Genomic DNA, 17961 nt, shown 5'->3' with positions numbered 1-17961 from the left:
ACTGAAGAGGGAAGGGGGGGAGAGGGAGAAAAAGTACAGAGAAGGATCTAGAATGTGGCAAAAAGCCTGGAGGTGCTGAGCCACTTGGTTTTCTCATCAAGAGACAATTAAGATAGAGGCACAACCCCCCACCCACCTCCCCAAAGTGCTGGGGGATTGGGAGTGGGGAGGAGATTTACAGAAAACCAAAAGAGCTACGATTAACACAGAAGCATTCCACCATGACTGACCAAAAACCATATGGGTTTATCCTTGCTTGGTCCCCCACTCCCTGCACCACCTTCCTTTCTGTGAAAGTTGTACTCCTTTGCTTCCAAAAGCCTTTCGCAAAGAGAGCAAAATATACAAAATACAAGGCACACAGAAACATGTGGAAACGGGCGAGGAGAGGGCAAGAGAAGCTGCAGCTGAGGTTAAGACTCATAGCCATGCCATGGCATCTGGGCAGAGATCACTTCCATAACCACCCAGATATTAGCACTACTCTCAAATGCCCAGTTTTAGTGTTCAGTGTCATTCTGCAACGACCCCTGTGGTTTTGCACTATTTCTCTTTTATTTGTTACATTTATGATGCATCGCATTACATTCTTCCAAGGAGCTCTTCCCTGCTACCCTCTAATTTATCCTCACAATTGTGCTGCAAAATAGGTTAGGCTTCAAGGCAGAGTGGGAGATCTGAACCCTGGTTTGGAGTCCAACTCTGAAACTATCAGAACACGAAAGACAGGTTAAGTTATTCTGGTCTTCCCGATTTTCCAGCGCTCTAACTCAGTGTTGGGGGAAGAGAGAAAAGCACGCTAAGAAAAACAAGGTCAGGGCTGCCAAGATATTATTCCCTTCTTTGTTCACTGAAGTCTGAGAACCATTAGTGCTTTTCGGAGACAGCAGATGGGAAGGGAAGCAAAGGATAGGTCCCTCTGGGCAGATGGTACGTGCCACTGCTTGTCTGAGGCTTAGAATATTCTTCTTTCACTCTCATCAGGGTTCTAATGCCCAGATTCTGAGAAGTCGGGGTTGATGTGATCAAGAAAAGGTAGGAAAAAAGTAAAATCCCTGCCTGTGACTGAGTTACAAGGCTTTTCTTTTTTCCTTCCCTGAGCTACATGCTCAAAAAATCCACAATCATCCAAGCATACAGTTAACTGACACAATTAGCACTCTGCATAGCTCAGCGAGAAGTGCCCCTGCTCTGCATCTCAGGTTCAATCCCTAGCACCTGCAGAAGCGATCAGAAAGATCCTTCTCTCACTGAGATCCCTGAGAGCTGCTGCCTGTCAGAATAGACCATACTAGGCTAGATGGGCAGCTTTACACCAAATCAGATGCTGTTCCGCGATATGAATATCTGGATCAGTGCTCAGATACATTCTATAGTTGGATGAGTCCTGGGGTGGTCCATCCCACAACAGGGCCAAACACAACTGCAAGCATAGAGGCAACTTTTGCTTTCTCCATACAGTGGTACCTCGGGTTACAGACACTTCAGGTTACAGACGCTTCAGGTTACAGACTCCGCTAACCCAGAAATAGTACCTCGGGTTAAGAACTTTGCTTCAGGATGATAACAGAAATCGCGCGGCGGCAGGGGGAGGCCCCATTAGCTAAAGTGGTACCTCAGGTTAAGAACAGTTTCAGGTTAAGAACGGACTTCCAGAACAAATTAAGTTCTTAACCCGAGGTACCACTGTATTCTTTTCAGCAATGAAAAGCACCCGTAGTTAGCTAAAAACAGAAACGGAAGGTCATGAACTGCAGTTTAAGGAATCTTCTTTCCCTTTATGCTGGATTTTTCTGAACTGGGTGGCACGGAAACTGGAGGAGCAAGATTGTTTTCAGCAAAACAGAATAAAAAAACTCCCTACCATGAATTGAAAAGGGAGAGATTTTGCCACCAGAACTTTTCTAATGCCCCTTACTCTGTGAACTATACCACAGAGGTATGGCCCTTTGAGGAATACCTTTTTTGGAGTAACTATACCTTACTGGCATGTCTCTGTGAGTTGGGAGTTGGAGGAACAATGCTATGGTGGTTCTCCTTTTACTTGCAGAGTTGGTTCCAGAAAATAGGACCATGAGAGTCTAATGGAAGTTATGCTGTGAAGCGCTACAGGGTACCACACTGTCCCCTAAGTTGTTTAACATCCATATATCTAACCAGGTATAAGGTCGATTCCCATGTTAGGTAGCTTGATCTATAAATTCACAAGCCTCAGGTTCTGCCATCTTTCCATTTGAACTGAGCAAGGATTCTGCGAAACATGACTGTTTGCATGCTTCCTACTCCCAGTATTCATATTCATTATGTCACTTAAGGAGACTTGGTTCAATGTAACCTTTTGTAAGCGAGTACGCAGCACGGCTTCTTTTAGATGCCCTCTCAAGGAAATGGTATTATCAAAAAGGTAACAACTGTGGAAGATGATAGCTTGTTACTCAAAAAGGGATGCTGATGGCTGGCTGGCAAGACAGCCTGATAGGTAGGTATATAGATTAGATGGCCTCCTATTTTTAATCAACTTTGATAATACTTGAAAACTTTCTAAAATAAAACTAGGCTCAGAAAATAAATCTGCATATAATCATCAGGCCTCTCTGCTTCTTCCACTCCCTCTTCCCAAAACATTTTTTAAATGGCCCAAATTCAAGTAGAGGATGCTTGGCTGTTCCTAGAGTGAACGATGTGCCATTTTTCATTTGAAACTGGTACAGTTTTCCACAGATCTAATAATTTACTCCCTTTACCATTTCCCTTCCTTCTGGTGGATATGTACATACAGGGAGTTGAAAAGCAAGCTGACAAGGTGGGAGACCTTCCCTTCTCCGCGCCCCCACAAAGGCAAATATTTCTGAATTAAATTGTAGTGAGGGAAGGAATTGTCTACTGTACACCCAAATTCCTCAGCATGCATAAGAGAACGTATTCTGAATGTGTAGATGACCATTATCATAGTAAATCATTACTGCAACTTGCCTAAATAAATCTTTCCAGGCTTTGTCATCACTGAGCGATTCCACCCAGACCTGGTTGTGCACCCGCCCCTCATTTATCAAGACAAAATTGCTTTTCAGATACCGCTATTTACAGATATCGGTTCATAAATTCTCCAAGGTTAGTCTAAGAGTTCATTTGCACAGAGGTTTTGCAGGGGGTCAGATAACCCCTGCATTCCACACGTGCCAAGATCTTTAACCTGTGTTGGTACCCTCTCTTGCCTCTTTCCACCCTGCCCTACACTAAATTCATGGGTGTGTGGGTTTAAAAGAATAGATTATTGCACCCTGCTAGACCCATCCTAGCTTGGGCTGGTGTTAAAATCTCAAAAAGAACCTGTGGTGTTATAGACAGCACCACTAGGGACCTTAGGAAATATACACAGATTTCACTGAACTTGGTATAGCCACATTCAGAAGGTCGGCGGTTCGAATCTGCGTGACAGTGGTGAGCTCCCATTGCTCTGTCCCAGTTTCTGCCAACCTAGCAGTTCGAAAGCACACTAATGCAAGTAGATAAATAGGTACCGCTGTGGCAGGAAGGTAAACAGTGTTTCCATGTGCTCTGGCTTCTGTCATGGTGTTCTGTTGCGTCAGAAGCAGTTTAGTCATGCAGACCACATGACCTGGAAACCTGTCTGTGGACAAATGCCGGCTCCCTCGGCCTGAAGCGAGATGAGCGCCGCACCCCATAGTCGCCTTTGACTGGAATTAACCATCCAGGGTTACTTTTTCCAAATATACATGTGGCATTCATTCTGACATGTGGCATTCCTTTTGCATTTCTATACCATTACAAAATTATCTGGATTACTAATATAGCTTAGTTTCAGTAATTAATAAGTGAACAAGTTAAAGGTAAGAGGTTGTACATTGGGGGTGTAAAAGTCACACCTGAAAGTCATGCCTGTGGTCTTAGATTACCATTAAAGTAAAGCTCAGTTTCTCCTATGTAAAATGGGCACAAGAACCCACCTCACAAAGTAGCTGCAATGAGGGATATAGATAGGTGGTGTACTTTGACAGTGATCTTGAAGTGATAATTATGAAACTGTAAAAATGAGATACAAAGTTCCACAGACATTCCACCTTGTTGTGATTATCAGATTAGATAATGAAATAGTCTAGACGGAACTGACTAGGATATACTTCTAGCAGTTTTGAAGTCACTATGACCCATTGGGGTTAGAAGAAAAGACAAAAAATTCATTGTAAAAGTATTTTGGTAATGGGCATTTAAAGAGAAACAAAAAGAGGTAATCAAGAAGAGAATCTGTTGCACACACACACAAAATTACAGGTCCTAAGCCCTCTCAAATTTCCCTGGTGAGGCTGAAACAACATTACCCAGGTGGAAAAGTGCCATAGCTCAGCAATAGAGCATGCTTCACATGCAGAAGGTCCCAAGTTCAATCCCTGTCATCTCCAGGTAGGGCCAGGAGAGAGCCCTTCATGGAACCTTGGCATGCAGACAATACTGAGCTAGACAGATTCAGTATAAGGCAGCTTCCTATGTCTTAAGGGAAGGGTCGTAGCTCAGTGGTTAGAGCACCCACTTTGCATGCAGAAGGTCCTAGGTTCAATCCCTGGCATCTCCGGGTGGTGCTGGGAATATCCTCTGAGTCTGAAACCCTGGAGAGCTGCTCCTAGTGTAGACAATATAGAGCTAGATAGACCAGTGACATGACTCTACATAAGGCGGCTTCCTATATTGCTGGTTGGCATTTACCAAGCAGTCTGGAGAACCCAGAGAAAGAGCAGAAATGTTTGTCCCGAATGTTTTAGGTGGTGACATTCCCAACTGTTATTTGCCTAGTATTTATTTACGGCTTTGCCCAAAACAAAATGAAACCTCAATTATCAACTCAAGGGTGTCATGAATTGCCCAAACCAACAAAATTTGGTTATGTTGTCACAGTCTGCACCTGAAAGCTAAAACTGAGCCGCCTTCCTTGAAAACTGGCACATTCCTCACTGAAACAACTCTAGTGTAGGTAGGAAATCCATAATTCAGTGGCAGAGTCTGCATGCAAATAGTGTCATGTTCATTCTCTAGAACCTCAGGCACAGCTGGAAGGACTCCTGGAGAGCCACTGTCCAGTCAGTGTAGACCTGGAGTGGCTAACATCTCACACTGGGGCTATCCTGGAAACAGTAATTTTTGTCACTATCAATTACAATTATTATTTTTAAATCCATCATAAGCAGTTGCCTTGAACAACTCGGCATGTGTTGCAAAAGCCTAGCCACTCTCAAGAGTCCCCTAGTAGCCAAGGGTAAATTCTTGCAAGATTGCATCTCATTAGCTTCCAACAACAAAAGGTATGAACGCCACTCAGTAACTCATAGAGATGGGTTACTTCTTTTACCAATGTAATGTGGGAACAGTTCTAATTACCTAAACCACTATCCCCAAATTAGGACATTGTCCCAGTCTCCCCCAGAAGAATTGCACTTTGGGTAGAATATGCTTTGATGCCCAACTGAAACACATGCAGAAACAAGTGAGGGGATGCTGAATTAGGCAGCTATTAGATGGTAAATGCTCAGATTGATGCATCAACTATTTGGATCAGTGCTTGCTGTCATTCATTCCTTAAGTCACTGTAGAACTGTAGTAACCAATGTACTTCAGGAAACCTCAAGACAGAATGGCATGGGACTCCATTAGGAAGCCATTAAAAAGTTATAAGGAGTGACAGTCAGGTGGAGGCACTGTGCTTTCTGCCTCCTGTCCTCTCCTTAACCCCTATTCTTGGCCATTGCTTCAGAGATAAATATCTTGCACAAACAAAATTACCTTTGATTGCACCAGCAGCTGAACTTCTCCAAGAAGTTCCCACTACAGGGAGTGGCGTTGCCTTGCCACACAGACATAAACAAAGGAGAGCAGACGTGAAAAACAAGTTTTAATTAAAGCCACTTCTGCATAATCAATTTTCCCTTTCTTACACATTACACATTTCTAATATACGTCTGAAGAAGCATCTGGCACAGTCACAGATTACACAATAAATTAAAGCGTAGTGAAAGAAAGCAGGTGGAACAACCTGCTTCTGTGAATCTGTCCTTTTAATATACTGGCTAAAGGTTAACTTCAGGATTCAGTAACAAGAAGCCAATTTGTTTGTAAAATCAGCAAGAAAGCAGGAGATGAACAGTCAATAACACCGACGTTTACTCCCTCCCCGTAGCTATTTGAGTCATCTGACAGAAGTGTGTTCAGGTGTTATGCCTGAAAAAGGAAATATCAACCTATGTTGGGGCCAAGTTCAAGGTTTTGGTACTAACAAATAAAGCCCTATACAACTCAGGACCAGGTTACCTGAGAGACCACCTTATCCCTTATATACCCAGAAGGTCATTGTGTTATGCGGGAGAGTTTCTCTTTCAAGTCCAAAAGTATCAGAAGCTCACTCCGCAGTAATTTAGAGCCCTGTCTTCAGTGTGGTTGCCCCTGTTTGGTGCAACAGCATGACAGGCACCCACTTATCTGCACTTCTGCAAACAACTGAAGACTTTTTTGTTTGTAAAAGTTTTCCAGCTGGATGAAAGGGTCTTTGTCTTGGGTGTTCACTTTGTATTGTTTTTAAAAATATATATTCAGTTGTTTTTAAAGCTATTTTTGGATGTTTTTAATACGTTTGTAAATCATTTTGAGATGTATAAAAGGTGATCAAATAATAACATCATCATGTGTTGAGCAGGGAAGGTTTGTGTTCATTTGAATATGTGAAGAGGCCTCTGTGGTATGAAGAGAGCTGTTTTATCAGGGTTACCAATTGCAAAGAGGCTTCTACTCGCATTCAAGTGAATGATGATAATCCCCTTTCAGTCTCCTTGCTGAGAATGAGAAGGTCAACTTCAGAGAAGTCCGGGCTGGTACATACAGCCACAATGCCCCAACACTAGATGATATTTCCTGTTTGGGCATAATGTCTGGACAGTGTTTATTGTGAAAAGGTTATTTTAAAGGGGTGAAAAGATTTCAGAAATGGAACTCCAATGTAACCCTGAACTCAAGAGTGAAGTACTCTTTAAAAATTAAATTAAATTAAATTAAAAAGTTAGGAAATCCTGTAATGCAGTAGGTCAAATCATTATTTTTTAAAACTTGTCCAGGGAGGGGAAAATTTAAAATATTTTAAAGCAGAAAACATAAAACCATATCTACTTGTCCCCTATGCATATATTTTAAGACTAAAAATTTTGCTTAAGTGTTTATGTAAAAACACTTAAAAATCTCTAAATTTCCTCATTTCACACTATGTACATTTTCAACTTGTCCACCTTTTAATACTCAATGTCTAAATTCTGCTTTATGTGAATACTTTACACACTGAGTGATCACTAATTTCCTTATGTCACATTGATACAGACACAGTTCAGAGTAACTGGATAATTTCTTCCTTGTTTATCCACATAGTTCACCCCCACCCCCAAAAGGGGCACCTTCCTAAAAAAAATATACCCACTTGCCTGCTACCTTGATGAAAATGTTTGGAGACTGCAACAGAAGCAATCAGATGAAATGAAAGTGGGGGGGGGGGAGAGGACAGAATAAGCTCTCTCTGATTTATATTAAAACAGCACACCAAGCCATGTTTTTCAGCACAGAACGAAAAACTGGGTTGTAACAGAATGAGATTCCTACTCTTGATTTATTTATTTATATATTTATTTATTTATTCATTCATTAATGTGTACACTCATTTTCTGCCTGTACCAATACTCCACGTGTAAGACGCCCCTTCTGAATTCCTGTGTGCTATTTGCAGGCAAGGTCACTGTGCAGTGGAAGAGCATGACAAAAAAGCCAGCCAGGTTCCCCCCTCCCCTCCCCTCCAGCCAAGCTTCAGGAAGGGGAGGGTGGAGAGCTGAGCTCAGGAGCTCCATTAGAAGTTTCTACAGTCTAGCCAGGAGGCTGAGAGCCCAGACTGTGGCTGTTCTGTCCTCTGAGCGCACTCCCTCCACCTCCTCCCTCGCCATCACCCTCCCCCACCCATCTCCCTCAGTCTGCCTGGCCTGTCTGACGCCTCCTGTAGCTGAGCTGACTCATTTTGCAGACATTCTTAAAGTCACAGGAAGACATTTATCTAGAAAAGGCGCGTGCACATGGCAAAAACCTGCACTCTGCTGCATTTTTTTTTAATTCGGCATGTGTGGTTTTCCTCAACTATCTACTGAGAAAGGCAAACACCACATACCAGACCTTCCCCACTCCCTTTTAATCCTATACGCTGTTTAAAAAAACCACTTATAAATCAGTAACTAGGGTTGTAAACAACTAAGTCCTACTCAAAGTAGATCAATTAAAAATAATGAGCCTAAGCTTGTCGTGTCCATTAATTTCAATGAGTACTACTCTGAATATGACTATGCAGCCCCTCTTCTCACACTCACTCACTACTATAGCCACTGGAAGTAGCCTGAGTGTTGCCACCTGTCATTAAATAATTTCCTAGCAGTGAACGCACATCCATCTGTGAAAGGGATAGTCATAGGAGCCTGTTGCAGCAACAAGAGAGCCTTGGGGCACCAACAAATTTCTTATGGCATAAGATTTCACAGACTAGAGTCCACTTCAGCAGATGCTAGAAGAGGACTCAAGTCTACAGAAAGTACTGCCCAAATAAATCTGTTAGGGTCCCTCTAGAATTTTTTGGGGGAGGGGCTTATTCTCCAAAATGTCACTGACACAATAAATATGCATTAGCAATGGATTTATAATGGATTTTCATTATGCTTTATTAGTTGTTCAGCAATGCTTCCCCCCAGTGTCATAGCATTACTGCCACCCAGAAGGGCCCTTTTGCAGTACAGAGAGAGACCAGGGCAGAAACAAACAACAAAAACCCTGGAACATATGCAGTTTGAAAAGTTACAGGATTTCAGCAGGAAGTTACAGGACATGAAGTGATTGGATACAAAGTACATCCGCCCTGAAACTTCTGCAGACGCAAAACAGTATTCAAAATGGGGATCATGTCTAATCAAACCAATACCATCATGATGAGAACAAGTCATTATGAATGCACAATAAAAAGGGATGTCTGTAGGGGCCCTTACTCTTCGAAGGTGCCCTTGTTATTCTGACAGATCAAGTGGTTTCCCTACATTTGCCAGCCAACATCCCTGAATCATAAAAACTATCCTAAATTCAACCTTGCAGGACACCTGGCAGTTTAAACACAAGCACAGTTGCATTTCTAAAGGCAGCAAGGAGTTTGTTTTGACAGTGGCCTAATTCCCACGTCACTATAAACCAGACATGTCCAAAGTCCATTTCGGGGGCCTAAACCGGCCTGCCGGTCGGTTTAATCCGGCCCCTGTGGCAGTTTATTTCCTGAGGTAAAATCCTAAAAAGATCTCAACAACTTCAATCCCCCCAAAAAGCTCAACAACATTGGTTGGCCCTTTGGTTGGCCCTTCACTTCATCCAATCTGGCCCTCTTTGAAAACAGTTTGGACACCACTGCTATAAACTGTAGTTAATGGTTTACTGTGAACAAACCAATCTGGGCTGTTTTGTTTCTCCCTGCTAACAAACAATGGGGGAAATCCAGCTAAACTGAATGGTGGGAGACTCAGGGTAGAAAAGAGGAAGTACTTCCACACACTGCATCATTAAAGCATGGAATTTGCTACGAGAAAACGTAGTGATGTCCACCGACTTGAATGGCTATTAGGCAATTTAACAGGGAATAAGGCTATCAATGGCTACTAGCCAAGATTGTGTGTGCTACCTCCACTGTCAGAGGCAGTATGCCTCTGAATGCCAGTTGCTAAGAGTCACAAGTAGGGAGAGCGATGTCACACTCAGGTCCTGTTTGAAGGCTTCTATTGGGGAATCTGATTGGCCACTGTGACAGCAGAATGCTGGATTACATGGGCTTTTGGCCTGATCCATGCTGGACTAGATGGTTCAAAAACAAAAACAGAGGCTAGGTACATTACACATCCTCCCAAATATTTATGTGACTAGAGAGATGATGTACAAATCAAATCCCCTAAACCTACGGGTGAAACTGCAACAGACACGCCATGTATAAAAATGCCAGCAGCTGCTTGAGAAGAGGACGTCAACTCCATAATTATCCACAACGGATCCTCGCCTTTACATCTGCAGCCCAGATGTGAAAATTAATCTTAGAAGCACAAGGAGGCTGGAGCTGGTGTTTTGTGAAGGGGGGTTGGGGGGTTGGGGAGAGACCAGCCAAGCAAAAGGTATCTGATTTTACACTGGTGTCACAAGGCCAGGATCTCACCCAAAAGTTAAGGTCATGTCTCATCCCGTTTTAATTTTAGAGACCCAGCCCTACTCAGCTTGCAGGCAAAAAACAAAAACCCAGCAAACGCAGGAGCCAGTGCACAAAGTCAACCTAAAGATGATTGTTACATACCAACTGGAGGAAGTGATTAAAAATTAATGCAAGCTCAGAGAGATAGAGAAACCTGAAAGGGTGCTGCCCATCAGGCAACACTTCTAACCCATCTCTTATCATTCATATTTATTCTCCCTCCCTCTCCCCCTCCCCCCGCTTCCTCCTCTCCTGCTTCTTATACTGTAATACCATTCTCTTGGGAAAGGGCAGAGGAATGATCACCGGGTTCTCTAAATTCACTTCTACTTTACCTCCCTCCTCCACAATGAAACAGCTACAGGCAAAAAACAAAAACAAAACAGACACAGAGATAGAGAAGGAGGAGAAGAAGGTGTTCTACATTTCCTTCCGGGGTCAGAGAGACTCAGCTGTGGGTGGCATTTGAAACCTCACTTTTTTACAATTCTCCTCTCCCCAACCATATGGGGGTGGGTGGCCCATCCTAAGTGCTGTTCATTCTCACTTTCCCCACCACCACCTTTTCACATTAGTATTTGAAATACATCATTAAGCAACCTTGAAAAGAACTCTACACAGTCTCCTTTCTCAAGGTTCCCTTCTATGACCAGGCAGCTGTGGTACGCACAGCAAAATGTACACTCAGCGGGTAAGCTGAAAAGGCCTTGTATGGCTTTGAACAAATTAAAAAGAGAGAAGGAGTGCAGTGCCTATTTAATTTTTTTTAAAAGGTAGCTAATTCTATGGTAATAAAACACTCACATGTGACTAGCTCTCTGTGGTCTAGGTATTTTAGCTGACTAGCAACAAGATTTCCAGCATTAGCGGCTAGAAAAAACGCACAACCCTCTTACACTTTTTTGCTATTCCTATCTAACATTCTTTCCCTGCATCTTAGGCTGTGGCAGACCAAAGATTCTGTGGAACCTATAATATGTGCATGTATTGTTCTTCATACTAACTCAGAAAAGAGCAGGGTGAATTCAAGTCAACATTTATTGAGGTGATCAGCACAATATTTTGTTTATTCACAGAGAAAGTAAAAGTTTATTTTAAAAAGAAAGTGCAAAACTGTATTCATAACACAAAAGTTATTACACATTATTTAAAAGAAAAAGAAACACACACAAAACCTTCCCTCAAGCCTTTTTCCACCCTCACCCCAGGCTAGCAGTTTTATCACAAGGGGTCATTTCACAGGACTGTTTTAACATGTGAATACCCAAAGGAAAATGCTCCCTGCTTCTACTTCAAAGATGATCATGTGAAATGGCCCTCAATTTGTTCTGGGGTTGACAGAGTGACTTGAGCCTATTTTTTTCTATAAAGCTGCCTTGGGGTCATTTTAAGCGGAAAAAATAATTATTTGTGGTTAATCATGAACACTACAAACCCTACACTCTGTCTGTCCACAACACCACATATGCATGTGAATCTTGGAACATCAGCATTATTTATGGAAAAAGAAAGAGGGAAAAGGGGGGGTTGTTTCTTAAAATACTGGCACTTTGGGATTCTATGTTTCTTGCCTTCTCTACCCTCCCAAGAGACCTTGTTTTTTAAGCCCATCATCCATTATGGTCATTTCACTAACGAGTCAAAGCCGCTTCTGTTCATCCTGTAGAAAGGTCCTGACCTGTGACCCTTGCCCCCTCCTTGAATCCCTCCAACCAAGCCTACTGTGCCTTGGCCCCCGTTTCAGGGACTGCAATTTTTTATGGGTCTGCATACACTAGTGGGTGATAAAACTTCTTCGATAGCTGTGCTTGCTCTATTGTCAATGAAGAAGATTCTGGGTGCCAGGCTCAGTTTGCTAATTGGATACACACACAGAGGGAGAGGCGTTCTGGGGTCTTCTTCTTGGAAAGGATGATGATTCCAGGGGTTTTTAACATGCTGCATAAGAGATTAACAATATTACTGGGGCATTAAAATTTAAAGGGCTGTGTTTTGCTCTATTTTACTTGGGGGGGGTTCTCAGTGGCATATTAATTGTTCTGTCACAGTGCCTACTTGTATTGATGATTCACAGACAGATATCCTACCTCCATGAGTACTGTAACAGGGAGTTGGAATGGTCCGTTCAAGCTAAGCAGTGGTCCACAGAACTCTATGACAAACTCCTCCCTTGACCTAAAGATGCATCATATCAGAGGTTCCACCACAGATTGTCATCTCTGTCCCCGAGGACTTGACAACGTGGAGCAGAAATCAGGTTCCATATCTATGTGATATGTAAGACCCTTTGTGGGGCTGAGGTCTTGGCACTTAGTGCAGTAATTTATTCCTAAAAACCTCACCACGTTTTCAAAGATTTGCATGTTTTGCTAAATTAGAATCACACTATCTGCAATTTACCAGTGGGCCCTGGACAATGGGAACATGTGTGCACTAGGGTCATCCAAACATATGGTGCTGCAACACTAGAAGGAGAAGTTGTCACCTTCCATGCAGCAGTAGCTTAACAATTTGCACTTCCTGTCCTTATTTGAGTTGGCATCATATTGATGCAAGTGCAGAAATAAAAGAACAGGTTTCCTTGACATTTATACATCACTGTCACTGTCCAGACACCTTGAAGAAAAAGGGTTATACCAGAAGGGAGCTGCAAGATTGCAGGCTGTGGTGATAAATTAAATAACTTGCAACAGAAAAGAAACTTTGGATCCATTTTAAACATTACTTCCTCCCACTTCTCCTTTGAGATTATCTTTGCAGAAAATCACGTGCACTACTTGGTGTCTGAAGTGTGGCTCAAGAGGGTGAGGGTGGGTGTTGGTGGTGGTTCTTCATTACAAAATACATAAATTGGGAAGTAGAATTTGCACACTTACCTTCCCAACTTGTGTATTACATGCACACACAAAACCTGCACTTCAAACACCTCATAAAATTGAGCCCATTCATAAGTTATTCAAACATTTGAATGGGTCGAGGAATAAAACTAAGCACTCGCCTTTATTTTATTTTATTTTAATTGTGCCTGATATCCCTAGCAGAACTGCATTACCAACCAAAGTAAGATTAGCATTTAAAAAAAAAATGGTTACCATGACAACAGAGCATAACTACGTTTTAGGGGGTGCAACTTGTAAGCATGTGGCAGACACATTTTGGAGGGCTGGTGGTACAAATAAGTGAGTGGTAAGTTCATGCAAGCTTCTCTATGACATTTACAATTGCATGGCCCTTCCCCACAAAAAGTGGGCGGTCACTAAGAGAGAAATAAAAGGGTCCACAGTAGGTAAATGGATCTTTTCCACAAGCAGTATCTTAGGTGACTGCTTTGGGAGCATCGTAAACTTGGGAACGTCAGGCACCACTTACAATTCCTCTTACCTAGTTTCTTACCCCGGCCCTTGGTTTTGCTAATCAAACCCTGAACAACCTTTCAGAATTCAGGCGTGTATATGGTCGAGGGGTAGGGAATCTGTTAGTGAATCCAAGGAAGATGATGTTGACCTGCCCCCACAACCCAGCCTCTTCCTTCCCATACTTGTCTGAACTGTAGTTCAGGGGTCAGCAACCTAAGGTCCATGGGCCGGAAGCAGTCCACGGAGGTCGTTTGACCAGCCCACAAGCCGCCCCAGAATCGAGTTGCCAACTCATTTGCTGTGCTGTGCTAAACCGCTGCAGCGCGGTACAGGAACTCACTTCCATGGTGCCAGAAATCACGTCTGCGCACGCGGGTGTGCACACTCACATGCAATCCGGCCCACGGAGGGATCTCTGCGGGACCGATCCAGCCCAGGCAAGATAAACCTTACTGACCCCTGTTGTAGTTGCAATGGGGATTTTGCCTCCCACTAAAGTGCCCACCCCATTGAGTGATTATCACTGTGCCAATTGGTGCACTGCTCTTTTCCACCACATTTCTGAGTCTCCAGTTCCCTGAAACTGTTCCCTGAGACTGTGGTGTCAGAATGCACATACTTTATAACTAGCACTGATTTAGCTACATCAATGCAAAATGCCTCGCACAAAGAGCTTTCGCTATCTATCTACCATTCCGCTGGTGTAAATAAATGAAATAACTATTCAAAACAGTCACATTTGACTAAATTAGTCTGAACACACCTTCCAGTTAAAACATGAGCCAGACTTAATTATTTATTATCCACTGTAGAACACCACTTAATTATTTTATTCCACTTCAGAAGCCTGTGTAATATTCATTTATTCTCAAGGATCTTAATAACCAAGTGATTTCCTCATACTTTTTTTTTTTTTTTTAAAAAGAGCACAAGTGTGTGGGAAATTTATTCTGCTCTTTCTGTTGTGGGACATTAATGCACAAACTGGATTGCAGCATAGTAAGGCAGTTCAGAGTTCATTCTTATCTTCAACATCACTTGCCTCTTTCACACATTCCAAAGGAGTCCTTATGCTTAAGAGGACTGTAAAGAGCACTCCAGCCTGTAACTTTAACCCTTGAACAAGCTTTCAAAGACCTCCTTCTGACTGATAAGCAGCTATTTCTTCATTAGCAAAAACAGGCTTTGCTGGGAAGCAATCTCCTCATCTCATTTAATCGTTTATACACTTCTCCCATCCCTTTACCAAACTGACAAATAGCTAGTTCTCCTCAGCCACATCTGCAGCCACTGTGTAGACCTGCCAGATGTTGACAAACCACAATATCCAGCTCTGGTCCAAAGATTTCCATAATAAACGGCCTTATAACAGGATTCATTCATTCATCTAGTCCAGAATTATCTGCTCTGACTGACAGTGAGAGTGATGTTTCCCATCACTTAAATGTATCTTGATCCTTCTAAGAGCACGGTTGAGGAACCTGTGGCCCTCCAGATGTTGCTGCACTACAATGTGGACCTGAATTAAAACTTCTGACAGGTCCACAACACAAAAATAAGCATAATAAAACTGATGCCCATCATTCATATAATAATACTTGAAAACTTAATAATATAGTTTGAGCCCTTCTGATCTCCTCACAACAAGAACAATGGAACATTGAAAATAACACTTTAAAAAATAATAATGGCTGGGATCTGATGCAGGGCATCCCCAAAAGCAGCAAAGGGGTGACAGCACAGCCAACTAAAATGTCACAATGCTTACAGGGGGACCTAACTGCCCAAGCGACATCGAGAAAGGGAAAGTCTGTCACTCTGAAAGCCTGAGGGACACAGTAATCTGTGTAAAGGGTGTGAGATTTTATGCAAAAGGTGCCAGATCTGATACTAGGAGACAGGTGTGAAAAACAGCTTCATGTGGGCTGGCTATTTAACCGCTCATTCATGCTATTTCTCTGGTGGTGGTGAATACTGTTATTTTGTCCCTATGCTCCAACACAGGCAACAGGAAGCCTGTGTTCCTCCAGTTGTTTCTGAGCTACAATACCCATCATCCATGACCACTTACAATGATGGATACTGCTGATAGGAGTTTGGAGTCCTCAACAATATCTAGAGGGCCAGAGGTTCCCCTTCACATCTGCTTCACAGAGCACAAATGGATATGTCCCTCCCCTAAAATGCAACACAAGGGAAACAGCACTAGTAGGGCTGCAGGTTCCGCATCCCTGACCGAACAAGTAATATTATGGAAAGGAGTATCTGGGCACCTAACATGGATTTCGGAGTACAGTATTTTGCATAACTATCTTGCTTATGAAAGGCCACTCTCACACAAACGTATCCTGGAAGCCACAATCTCTCTTAACTCTCTCATCTGAAATATTTATCGCCCAATTCCAGATGTGTGGTGCACCTCCCCAATTTTATTCTGTTTACTTATTACGTTTGTATGTCACACTATAAGCACCATGAATGGGTTACAATAAATAATTTTGTATGTGTGGGTGGGTGTAAAATTTCAATTATCATTTTCAATGGCCAAAGGGAGCAGTAAGGAATGATGAGTATTTACCCTTGTTTCATTGATCTCCAAATGCTTAATTCTGTCTTGTCAGTTACAGTCACAGTCAGAGACATAGCAGGGTGCTTGTGCTATCATTCCAGTTGACCACCAGTATTTTAAACATTCACACCATTGCAAACACTGAAAGTTTTCCCACAAGGGTCAGCTGGTTATAATCTTGGGGCAGCTCCACAAAAATAGGGTGTCATGCTGGTGTTACCTCAGTGCAAATATTTAGAACTGGAGGCCAAACTAAATTATCTCTAGCAATATATATTTCGGCCAAAGAGTATATATCTGCTATAATGTGCCACACCATTTAAAAAAATATTTGGTCAGAGTAAAGGTGTGGGGGGGAATTGTTTTGGAAACTGCATAACAAACTGCACCTCACCCCACTACAAACACACATGCACTCGAACAATATGCAACTGGCCTATTTGAAAGATACTTGACTGACTTTACTATTTAAAAAAGAAGCAGCAAGGCATATTGAAGATTTGCTCACAAGAAACCAGAACAAAGTGACAACAAGGGGCAAAATATATTATATTGCTGTGGCATTCAGATGCCTTAGTGAGCATTTGATTTTTAGCGCATATCCATAAGGAAGCAGCAGTACTGGCAAAGCTGCCAGTTAGTCCCTCTTGAGATGTCACACCATCCTCATCTACCACTTAGCAAAACTGCTCAAGCACATCCTCCAAAGGTCACTCAGAGGCTGAAATACATTATTTCAAGTCAAGAAGTGGGACACATTCATCAAAGAGGTAGCAGTGAAATTAACACAGCAGACGCTGAGTAAGGAGTACGGCATTACTTACCTGTACAACATTCGGCGCAGGAAGAGACAGGTGGCACCACGACCAGATAGAGATGAAGGGGGAGAGAAGAGAAAAGAGAGAGAGAGATGTTGAGTTATCCAAACTGTCCAGGACTTAACAACAAAAGCAGCACAGATGCCATAGGTATGTGGTTGTATACAATATCAGTTCTACTCAGAGCAAACCCACTGAAAACCATCCATTAAAATTAATAGGCAATACTTAGGTCCATTAATTTTAGTGGGTCTACTCTAAGTAAGGCTAACATTGGATACAACCCACAGAATCCTACCTGTTTATTGGCACTCAGTTAAATGGAGTTAAAGATCAATACGCATGTGTGCATGGCATCTACTTGCACACCAAAGTTATTCTGTGAATTTTCCTTTCAGCAGTTCACCTGAAATGCACGCTGTGTTTTTTAAAAATAAACTCCTTGAATTTAAAAAAGCAGTTTAGGGAATTAGCATAAGGCTGTTCAAACTTTTCCTTTCAGTAGTCTCTTGCATCAAACACACAAACGATGAACTCTGGATCATGGCTAGAACTCATATTATGAAACACAAATAAATATGTATTTTATATACTGGTCAAACTTATTTGGAATAAGCAACATTTTTATTTGCTAAAAAATGCAAAGTCTGCTTTTTGAGGAATTTTTTCCACAAAGCTGCTTACAACCACCAATTAAGAAACCCCAATTCTGCCTAATAATAAAATACGAAAAATGCAAAGTACAGTGGTACCTCTGGTTAAGAACTTAATTCATTCTGGAGGTCTGTTCTTAACCTGAAACTGTTCTTAACCTGAGGTACCACTTTAGCTAAAGTGGTAACCTGAAACTGTTCTTAACCTGAGGTACCACTTTAGCTAATGGGGCCTCCCACTGCCACCGTGCCATTTCTGTTCTCATCCTGA

The 17961-nt window shown here is 42.3% G+C and overlaps 1 protein-coding gene and 1 long non-coding RNA gene across 5 annotated transcripts in view; one reads left to right on the top strand and one right to left on the bottom strand.

Moving 5' to 3' along the window:
* The window catches only part of SKI (SKI proto-oncogene), a 151401-nt gene that overhangs the window by 70085 nt on the left and 63355 nt on the right, over positions 1-17961 (bottom strand). The gene's annotated exons all lie outside the window — the stretch shown is intronic.
* LOC310769619 lies at positions 10584-12879 on the top strand. Its single transcript, XR_014551745.1, has 2 exons — positions 10584-11339; positions 12369-12879. It is a non-coding gene; the product is annotated as an uncharacterized lncRNA (long non-coding RNA).

The sequence above is a fragment of the Podarcis filfolensis genome, assembly GCF_964270895.1.
Source record: "Podarcis filfolensis genome assembly, chromosome: 8".
NCBI classification, from domain to species: Eukaryota; Metazoa; Chordata; class Lepidosauria; order Squamata; family Lacertidae; genus Podarcis; species Podarcis filfolensis.
Note: the sequence above shows the minus strand (reverse complement) of the source record. Positions and strands in the feature narration are given on the sequence as shown.